Below are 8,939 nucleotides of genomic sequence, written 5' to 3' on the forward strand. Positions count from 1 at the left end.
GGTAGCCTAATGTTATGTTCACACCAAATGGGAAGCAAATTTGACTGCAGGAACATTCGTTTTTATTTGCGCAAGTTTGGCCGCAGAATCATTTGTGTTTATTCGCTCCAAACAGCCAGCAAGCAATGGCAGGTACCAACTAGTCCCCACCTGGACAATGGGAACTAGCATGGTGATGTACTGAAGATCAGCCCGCCTTCCATCATGACAGGTCAGTTTTCCTGCTAACAACAGTCATACTGACACTTATATGTAAACGCAGAGATACATTATCAACTCTTCTCTATTTGTTTTGCTGTGATAAACTGCATTAACCCATATCACAAAACTCCCCCCAAAAATCCGTTGATTTATTGCACTTTAAATAAACTTAGATTTTGCTGTGGTTTAATTGCAACAAACAAATCAAAAGGATGCCAAAATAACTACACCATGATGCCGATTTGTAAAAAGTCTGAAATCATGCTTTGTTAGGTCTGTCTGCAAAACGACAAGCAAACAACTTTTAAAGTGCTTGTTTTCTGAATGGAGTTCAGATTAATCAGAGCTATGCTTTGCAAACATTAGCTGCTCCATCCACACTCAACATTATCTAACCCCTGGGACACACTGGATATGTGAGCAGCACGTGTGCGGAACCTCTTGCTTTTCACTTCGGTGCCCATGTTAACAGGTTAGAGTGTCTCACACGAGGCTGCTGCATCGCTTCATCTAGAGATTCGAGATCTCGCCTATTTTCTCCGCGTGAAACGTGGTTCACAGCAGAAATAGACAAGGAACACAATAGAAAGATAGGGCTGCCAGTGGCAGAAGCGCCGCAGCAGACACGCTTCTAGTGTGGACGCTGCAAGTGTGAGAGACACAGCAGTTCAGCGACGCACACGCACTGCTGAGGTTCACGCATCCAATGTGTCCCAGGCGTGAAGGCATAAATACAGCAGCGGCATGTTTCTACACATAGATATGCACATACTGTGTTGCTTTAAAATTATATAAACTCACCAGCATTTAAGACGTCGAAGACAGCAGCTGAGGGGGGTGTGGGACTCCAGTGTTAGCTCTGGCCAAGTTAGACTGAGAAGCAAAAGTGAAGATAAATCAATGTTTTAATTCCAAAAGTTTAAAAAATAAACTCCGGTAAATGAGAATTAGAGCAGAATCTGGTGTGACGGTCCAGTGTGTGTATGTGCTCCCCAGCTCTCTCCTCCAGAGATTGCTGGGTTTCAACAGCTGTCTGTCAGCAAGCCATGGCTAAAACCCCGGTCCAGCCCTGAGATATGTGCAAACTTTTTGCTCAAGTTGAATATTTTCAACTCATGCGAATACGCAACACAAATTTCACGTAATGCACATCATGTGCTTCACCCAGCGCGACTAGACACAAATTTGCAGCATGCCAGCCCTCAACTTCTATAAACTACTGATGAGGATCCTCCACATGTGTGCTCTCAGCAGGAGTCCACTGACGACACTGCACACAGGTGTGCTACTCCTCCCATGGAGAGCAGTCAAGTAGACAGAGAGAGAGAGAGAGAGAGAACCAAAAAAACCAGGCACACAGCATTCAAAGGAGACTTAAAAAATAAATAGAACACACACTCGCATGGGCTCACGGGGGGATCGTTACAGGAGGAAGTGAAGAGGAGTTTTTTAGTAAATCTGTCAGGAGTCCTAATCCCATTCTATACAGTTCAGTGTGAAAATCTAGAGTACTGGAACAGAAAGAAGGAGGGAGAGATGACACAGAATATAGAGGGGGAGAAAGTGAGGGAGGTGAAAGTATGAGAGAAGTACTGAATGAGGGGTGATATGAAATGAGATGGGGGGGTAGGAATGGAGGAAGAGACAGCAAGAGCTCGATATATGTAGAGATTTTTTCTCCCTGACTGTCGTGTAGCAAGACTCCTCATCACAGGCAAGACCAAGCCTCTGTCGTGTATATAAAAAGATAATATAGCAAATTTAATCCCAAACTCTACTGCATCTCATAACTCATAATGTGCTACACGTTCAGCCAGTATCAGAGCGGCCTGGCTGCCACTGCTCGAGGTCTTGATCCAAAATGGGAAACAGGCAAGAGAAGCAATATGTTTTAATGAGCCTGGGTACCTCAGAGAGAGACTAAATTTCTCTGAGTCCCAGGCTGAAAATATTTACGAACCCCTGCTAACAGCCCTCGTCTGACACTTGTATTACATGGATGCCTCATGCTAAGCAAACACACACACACACACCATGTTACTTCCTGCTCTGTATTTCCATGGTGGAAAACTGAGCTAACTGCAGCGTGAACATAAAGCCCTTGGCAGGCAACTCTGAATGATGTAGGGCCTTGTAATGAATTTGATTTCATCCTGCCATTTCAGGCAATAAACATACAAGCTTAAGATGCATGGGGTTGTAAATTTTACCCGGGGCACTCTTTTCAGTTGGGTGTGTGAACATTGGTTTAGTGAGAGGTGTGACATGCTCACAGGAGAAAGGTTGGAATTGCATATGTGTCTGTGTATTTGTGTGTAACTAATGCAGTTTTGCTGCAGCACATGTCCTTCAAAGATACACACTTTTTACTATATGAATACGAGGCAATATATATTTGATAATGTAAATATTGTTAATATTGGTAGCCATAAACATGAAAAATTGGGAACAGAATTTTTCTTATTAAAAATCCTCAATGCTGAACATTAGGTTTACAACTTAAATTACAGGGTTTAAGCAGCGATACTGAAATTATACTCTTTCTACATGAATAGGAGATCGCTTCAATAGAGATTTTTGTGAAGTGAAAAGGAGGATAAAAGACGATGAAGTGAGGGAGAAGGGGGGTGCATGTGTGAAGAAAAGTGGATTAACATTGTCACTCATTGGAACTGATTCTGAAAGGAGAGGAAAGAGAATCGTGTGTGTGTGTGGATGGAGGTCCTCAACATATTGAGCGGTGACACCAAGACGAACATGGCTAATCAATTATTAAATTAGCAGCGCTATTCTTGGTACTCAAACAGTTGACGAGAAGACTTTCCAATCAAATTTAAACAGCTTTGTCAAATAAAAGACTTTTATGCACCATTTTATAACATCCGTGTAAATTCCAGCATCTATAAATTATTCACCTGCAGCAGCACTAAGCCAGACTGTTAGGACTCCAATTCAAAAGAATTGTATATTAGTCTCACTGCACTGCACACATGTTTTTCTATTATGGGAAATAACCATAATGTTACATGGGACAGAGTAGGTGAACCCAAACATTGTAAAGGCTGGGGAAAGGGAATGCGGACTTGGGGAAGCTTGGGCTGGAAACTGGGAACCTGGGGCTGAGACTTGGGCTGGAAGCTGGGAAGAGCAGGGATCCAGGGCAGGGAAGCAAGGCTGACAAGACGAGAGCCTTGAAACAAGGGCGGGAGACAGGGCAGATGGAATGAAGCAGAGGCTACGATCTGGCAGAGTGGAAGTGGCAGGGTTTGGTATTTGAAGAGGGCTTCATTACTGAGATGAGGTGCAGCTGGTGTGGCTCTGCTCTGACTCCAGCACACCTGTCCCCACTCACACAATCACACACACACACACACACAGGGAGAGAGCCACTCAGGGAGTGGCAGCAGTTTAGAGAGACACAGGATCATGACACATAAAACAAAGGCTCCGGCTAAATTGTTGCTGATGCCTGGTCTTGTTCCACTATCCAGAATGTGAAATCAGTTAGCAGACCTATTATAGCCAGTATTATATAAAAGCCCAGATGCTGTATTGTATCTTTTAGTGATTTAAACAAGGAAAAATTAACAAATTCTCACCTTTAACTATCTGGATCACTGAGTTCGACGAAGCAGAGGGTGTTTCTGAGAAACAAGTGTCTTTTAAGTCTTGTAATGCTTTTAATGTTCTTTTAATATGCACACACACAAACACACAAACATACACTGTATATACGAGGGGAGCAGGCACTAACTACATTATCAAATCTGTATGAACACACCAAAAAACATAAAAGCTATCATACACTAACATGCAAATTTACACATACACATTCCCATACATGAGCGTGCGCGCGCACACACACACACATACACACACACAACATTCAAAATAAATCACCCACTGAGACAGAGCAAGCTGAACCCAAAAGGAACTTGACTATGTAATTTTGGCTGAATAGCAGCAAGCCTCTGTGGTATAATGGCCACAATCCGGCTGAAGGCTGTTTCATTTTAGTATCAAAGTGGCTGTAATGAAGGCTGAATGACACTGGGGAAGAGCACAATAGCTCAGATATTGCTTCTAATTAATGTAGCTGATGTTAGAAACATGAATTAGATCTTTCTGAGCTGAGCAATAGATGTAATTAAGTCCATTCACTCACAGCTACATACTCTGTTTCTTGCTCTTTTTTTACCGTTCTCTTTTGCATATTTTTGTTCTGTGCCATCTCTCATATTTCTGTGTCATCTATCCTCACCTATCTTTCCACTCTTACATGCACACATTACTGTCTTTATCTGTGAAGATTTTAATACTCCACTTATTTTCTCTCTCGACTTGAGTCTGGACCTCAGTCTGTCTATCTGTCAGCCTGCCTGCTTCTCTAATGATGAGCCTAACTATCTTACCCGTTTCTCTGCCTTTACGTCAAGTGTGGATGTTGGTCTGTCTCCCTCCCTCATGTCTTGTATCGCCTTTAGAAAATAAAAGCAGAGCCTGTTTGACACCAACAGGATTACCTGAAAAGACGTGATTTTCTCACCTTTGTTCTCCACAGCGCCAACACGCCGCATTAACATTCCAAAGGAAGTGGAGAGTGCCCTCTGATTGGTGAACTGGGGTCTGTGTAAACCAATAGAACGACCGTCACATATTAATCTTGCCTAACCGGACCATGGTTCAAACAGGAGGGGGATTGTGGTCAGGACAGGAGGTTTGTCCACATTACTGCATATGCATGCAATGTGTGTGTGTGTGTGTGGGTAGGAATGAACAACTAAAATAATTCTTACACTGAAATAATCATACACTGATAACAGCAGGGCTGCCGGTGTCCGAAATTAACTTTTTGACTCACTTGCCAAGGGGACTTTTAGATGAAAAAATCCACCGCTCAAGCATATTTTTTACCAGCCAAAATAATAAATTGCCTTTTTTTTGTCACTGTTACAAACCAGGCCGTACAGCCATAACAAAAGAGGGAGACGCATACAACCAAGCCAATTAACAACCAATTTATTGGGAAAAAAAAGGAATAACTTAGGAGGAGAACCTAAACTAACAGTGGCGTGTGTAATCAGTAAGATCAGCAGTGTATGTGAGTGCATTAGTGGAAAAGTGTGTAGATGCAATGTTGTATGGTGCAGGAACACAAGCCAAATGTCATCCATAAACCAAAGGGTATCTCAAGGAGGACAGCACACAGCAACTGAGCTCCAAGGGGGTTTTGAAGGAGCACTGGCACACAGGTCCCCAGGTGTTGCCAATTTTGCTGATTCCACTCTGCTATGCCCACCTCCAGTACCTGCAGAGACAGCACAGACAGCAGCCACACAAACCAAGAAACAGGCAGACAGGGCAGAGAGGGTTGTAACAGTCACGCATATTGCGGCAAGAGACAGTTTAGCAGAGAGCTGTGATGCTGAGTAGCTGATGTCCCATAATACGGTAAACAGTGCTGCAAAACTAACACTCACACTCGAGACGGTCTGTGGCTTCACCTCAGACCCTCTAGAGTGCTCCCACAGTTTGGTAGCACTGTTTAAACTGGTCTCAGACTACAGGAGTTTTAAAATCCTAACTGATTTTGAAATTGGGTTGCATCATGCACATAAGGAGAAACTTCACAGATGTTCTCTCTAATCTCAATTATGCACACACTACAAGATTTGAAAATAATGGCACATCACACACTACAGGATATTATTGAGATTATTATATCTTAATAATAATCTTAATATATTATAAGGAAGCAAATGTAAACAAAATGGAGCACATGGTGCAACAACTTGCTTTAGTAAATCTCCTCTCTTTGACCATATGGTTATATGTCCTTGAAGACAAGTTATATAGGCAGTCATGTTCTTGCCACATATCGACAAGCCTTTCTTCCACCTCAGCTGTCCAACGTACCCGCACAAAGCTTGTTGTTGTTTCTTCAAAGTCAACTCATTCACTTCCATCTTCTTGTAGGCTTGTCTCTCTCATTGGCTATTGGTCCTGCTCAGAAAGTAGTGATGTAATCATCCAGATTTTAAATCCTTAATATCAAACATGTTTGAAATTATAGGTACAGCCCCGGTGAGTCTGCAAACAGTTCTAGAGGTTTAAGATTGGATCTGTATACCCTTTACATTACCAGATAATCTGGGCTGAACATCGGTTCCAACCTATGTCCCAGATGAGATTTGTCCTTTTTAAAACACATATGGTGCACCTGGCTACTCTGTATATGGACAAACATGAGTAATTTCCTCCGAGCCGTCATGCCAGATATTTTATTATGTGACTATTTTGGTGGCGGATAGCCTTCCGAGATTTACATGCCAAATGGAAAATCTAACTGCATTTCAGACTTGGCAGGTGTTAATTTTGGACCCTGCATGCAAGACGCTGGCCCTGCTCAGTGGGAGCAATTTGGGGCTCATTGTCTTGCACAAGGATACTTCGCCATTAGGATCGAACTACCAACCCTACAATTTATGGACAACCTGCTCGACCACCTAAACCGAAGTTGTTCCAAAGTAAGCTATATGCTTGAGTAAAAACGTGAAAACATAGCAAAATGAAAACACCTTAATGCATAGTTAAAATCAAAACATTCAATCATGTTAAATTATTTTCATCATGTTCTGTTCTCCAAAGTAATATTCAGAGTTCAGTCTGGGGTTGAATCACATTGTCATCAACCCATGTACTTTGTGCACAGTAAAGGGCCTAAGGGTCTTTGGTCTTTGGTCAGTTTATCAAATAAGTTTATGTAACTTTTTCCACTACAGTCAAAAGTATGCACAATTAATTGTACTCCACTATCTGTTTTATTCCCAACCGTGGTATTTTCTAAATTAAACCCTCTTAGCAGAAATAGCCCTTTAAGTTCTCCTTTGAGAACACACACTTTAAATTGTCCTTGTTCCCTGTCATAGCGTTTTCTGACCACCAGTTTCACAAGGAACTAGAACACAGTTCCTTGCAGAGATTGCATTTACTGCCTTTTGAGTGTGTTAAACCAAAAAAGGATGTTCTTATCTGCCAATCATCCTCGAATTTAGTGGCTTCTAGTAACTCTGTCAATTCGATGTGGGGATGTGTGGCCCAAATACTAAAATACCCCACTTTAAACTCTCAGTTACTGAAATAACACCTGTGCGTGGGTGTTCTACAAAACAAGTGAGTGCTTGAGGTTTGTCTAAATTATCAATGCTTACTTTACACAAACTACTGTATACAAAGGTTTGTACAATTACTCGCACCCCTGTGGGTGAGTCAAATATTTCATTTGTATGTGTCACATCCAAGTTTCTCACAAGGAACAGTCCATATAAATCTTTCTTTGAGACGCAGTCTTCAAATGCTGGAGCATCACAGCATTGCTTGATCAACAGGTACAGCAAGCAAACATGTGTTCTCTCAGAGTTTTTGGCATCTTTCTCTGTTAAGTTATCAGCCCCTGAGGTGTTTGTTTGATTATTTTAGTGGAACGTGTAGGGGATATGGGGACCTTATTCTGTCAGGGGCTCAACTGAGTGAGGTTGTTTCAGTTGCTGTGGTTGTGAACTGCAGGTGAGAAGTCATCACTTCTCTGACATGTGGCCTCCATTGACTCTCTGCATGTTTTGACTGTTTTGTTTTTGATCCCCTTCTCCCTGAGATGTAGCAGCCGTTGGCTCTTGATAGGTTTTTAAACCTATGTGAGAGCGGCCCTCACCCTCCATTACTTCTCTTCCTCATCTGTGAGTGGATTGGGACACTCCCTGGGCCTCCGTCTCGAGCAGTGGCACCTTTCTGCAATGACTAGCATGCACCCACATGGCCCTCTCTGTGATCTTCACTGCCGAGGCAGTGGTGAGGAAAACTTGATACAATCCTTGCCACCTGGCCTGGGTCCAAGGTTTTCTCCTAAGTCCTTTATCACCACCCAGTCCCCTGGTTTGAGGTTGTTTAGGTTGCCTGGTCTCTCTTGAGGTAGGGGTGAACCACCTGTGTGTGGATAGCACTAAGAGCAGAGGACAAATTCACACAATATCTCAACATTTCATCAGTACATTCCCTTTATGCCACGGAGCTGTCTTTTAGCTGGTCCAACACCTGTGTTCATTGGTCTGCCAAGGAGGATTTCAAAAGGACTGAGATTATTTCTGGATCTGATGTGTGCTCTCATTTGTGTTAACAGCAGGGGGACAGCCTTTGTCCAGCCCAGTCCTGTATCAACACATTTGGTTTGTTTTTGAGAGTGCCATTTTCTCTTTCCTGCCCCTCCACTCTGTGGATAGTAGACATAATGTTATTTTAGGTCGATTCCCAAATATTCTGATAGCAAAATGATCGCTTTGTTCACAAAATGTGTGCCATTATCACTACTGATTTTTCTTGGAATTCCAAATCTGAAAATTATTGTCCTCTATCAACACCGCTGCTACAGCACTATTGTTTTGAGACAATTTGAGAGGTCCTTTGTATCAACATGTGTCAACATAGAAGGGAAAGAGATAATTTGGGCCTATCAAATACCATCCCAGTTTTTTGTTCTGCCTTTTCCACTGATGTTTTATCTGGCGTTGCTCTGCTCTGTAAACCTTTGAAATGAGCCATGGGTGTTCCAGGTGTAGTTGTGTCTATGCTCAGTGTCTATAAAGAGGAAGTGGTTAAGTGGGCATTTCGCAGCTGCATCAGATTTATATGTGTTTGCACCTTCCATTTGCATATTGCCAGTTGTTCGGGTAACATTAGAGCAT

At 42.4% G+C, this 8,939-nt stretch overlaps 1 long non-coding RNA gene across 1 annotated transcript; it reads right to left on the reverse strand.

Moving 5' to 3' along the window:
• Window positions 1-2,659: 2,659 nt before the first annotated feature.
• Window positions 2,660-4,739, reverse strand: LOC122983405. The gene is made up of 3 exons (XR_006403674.1): window positions 4,614-4,739; window positions 3,801-3,845; window positions 2,660-3,548 (listed from the first exon to the last, which is right to left on the reverse strand). It is a non-coding gene; the product is annotated as an uncharacterized LOC122983405 (long non-coding RNA).
• Between the last annotated feature and the right edge of the window lie 4,200 nt (window positions 4,740-8,939).

Source organism: Thunnus albacares, chromosome 6, assembly GCF_914725855.1.
Source record: "Thunnus albacares chromosome 6, fThuAlb1.1, whole genome shotgun sequence".
NCBI lineage: Eukaryota > Metazoa > Chordata > Actinopteri > Scombriformes > Scombridae > Thunnus > Thunnus albacares.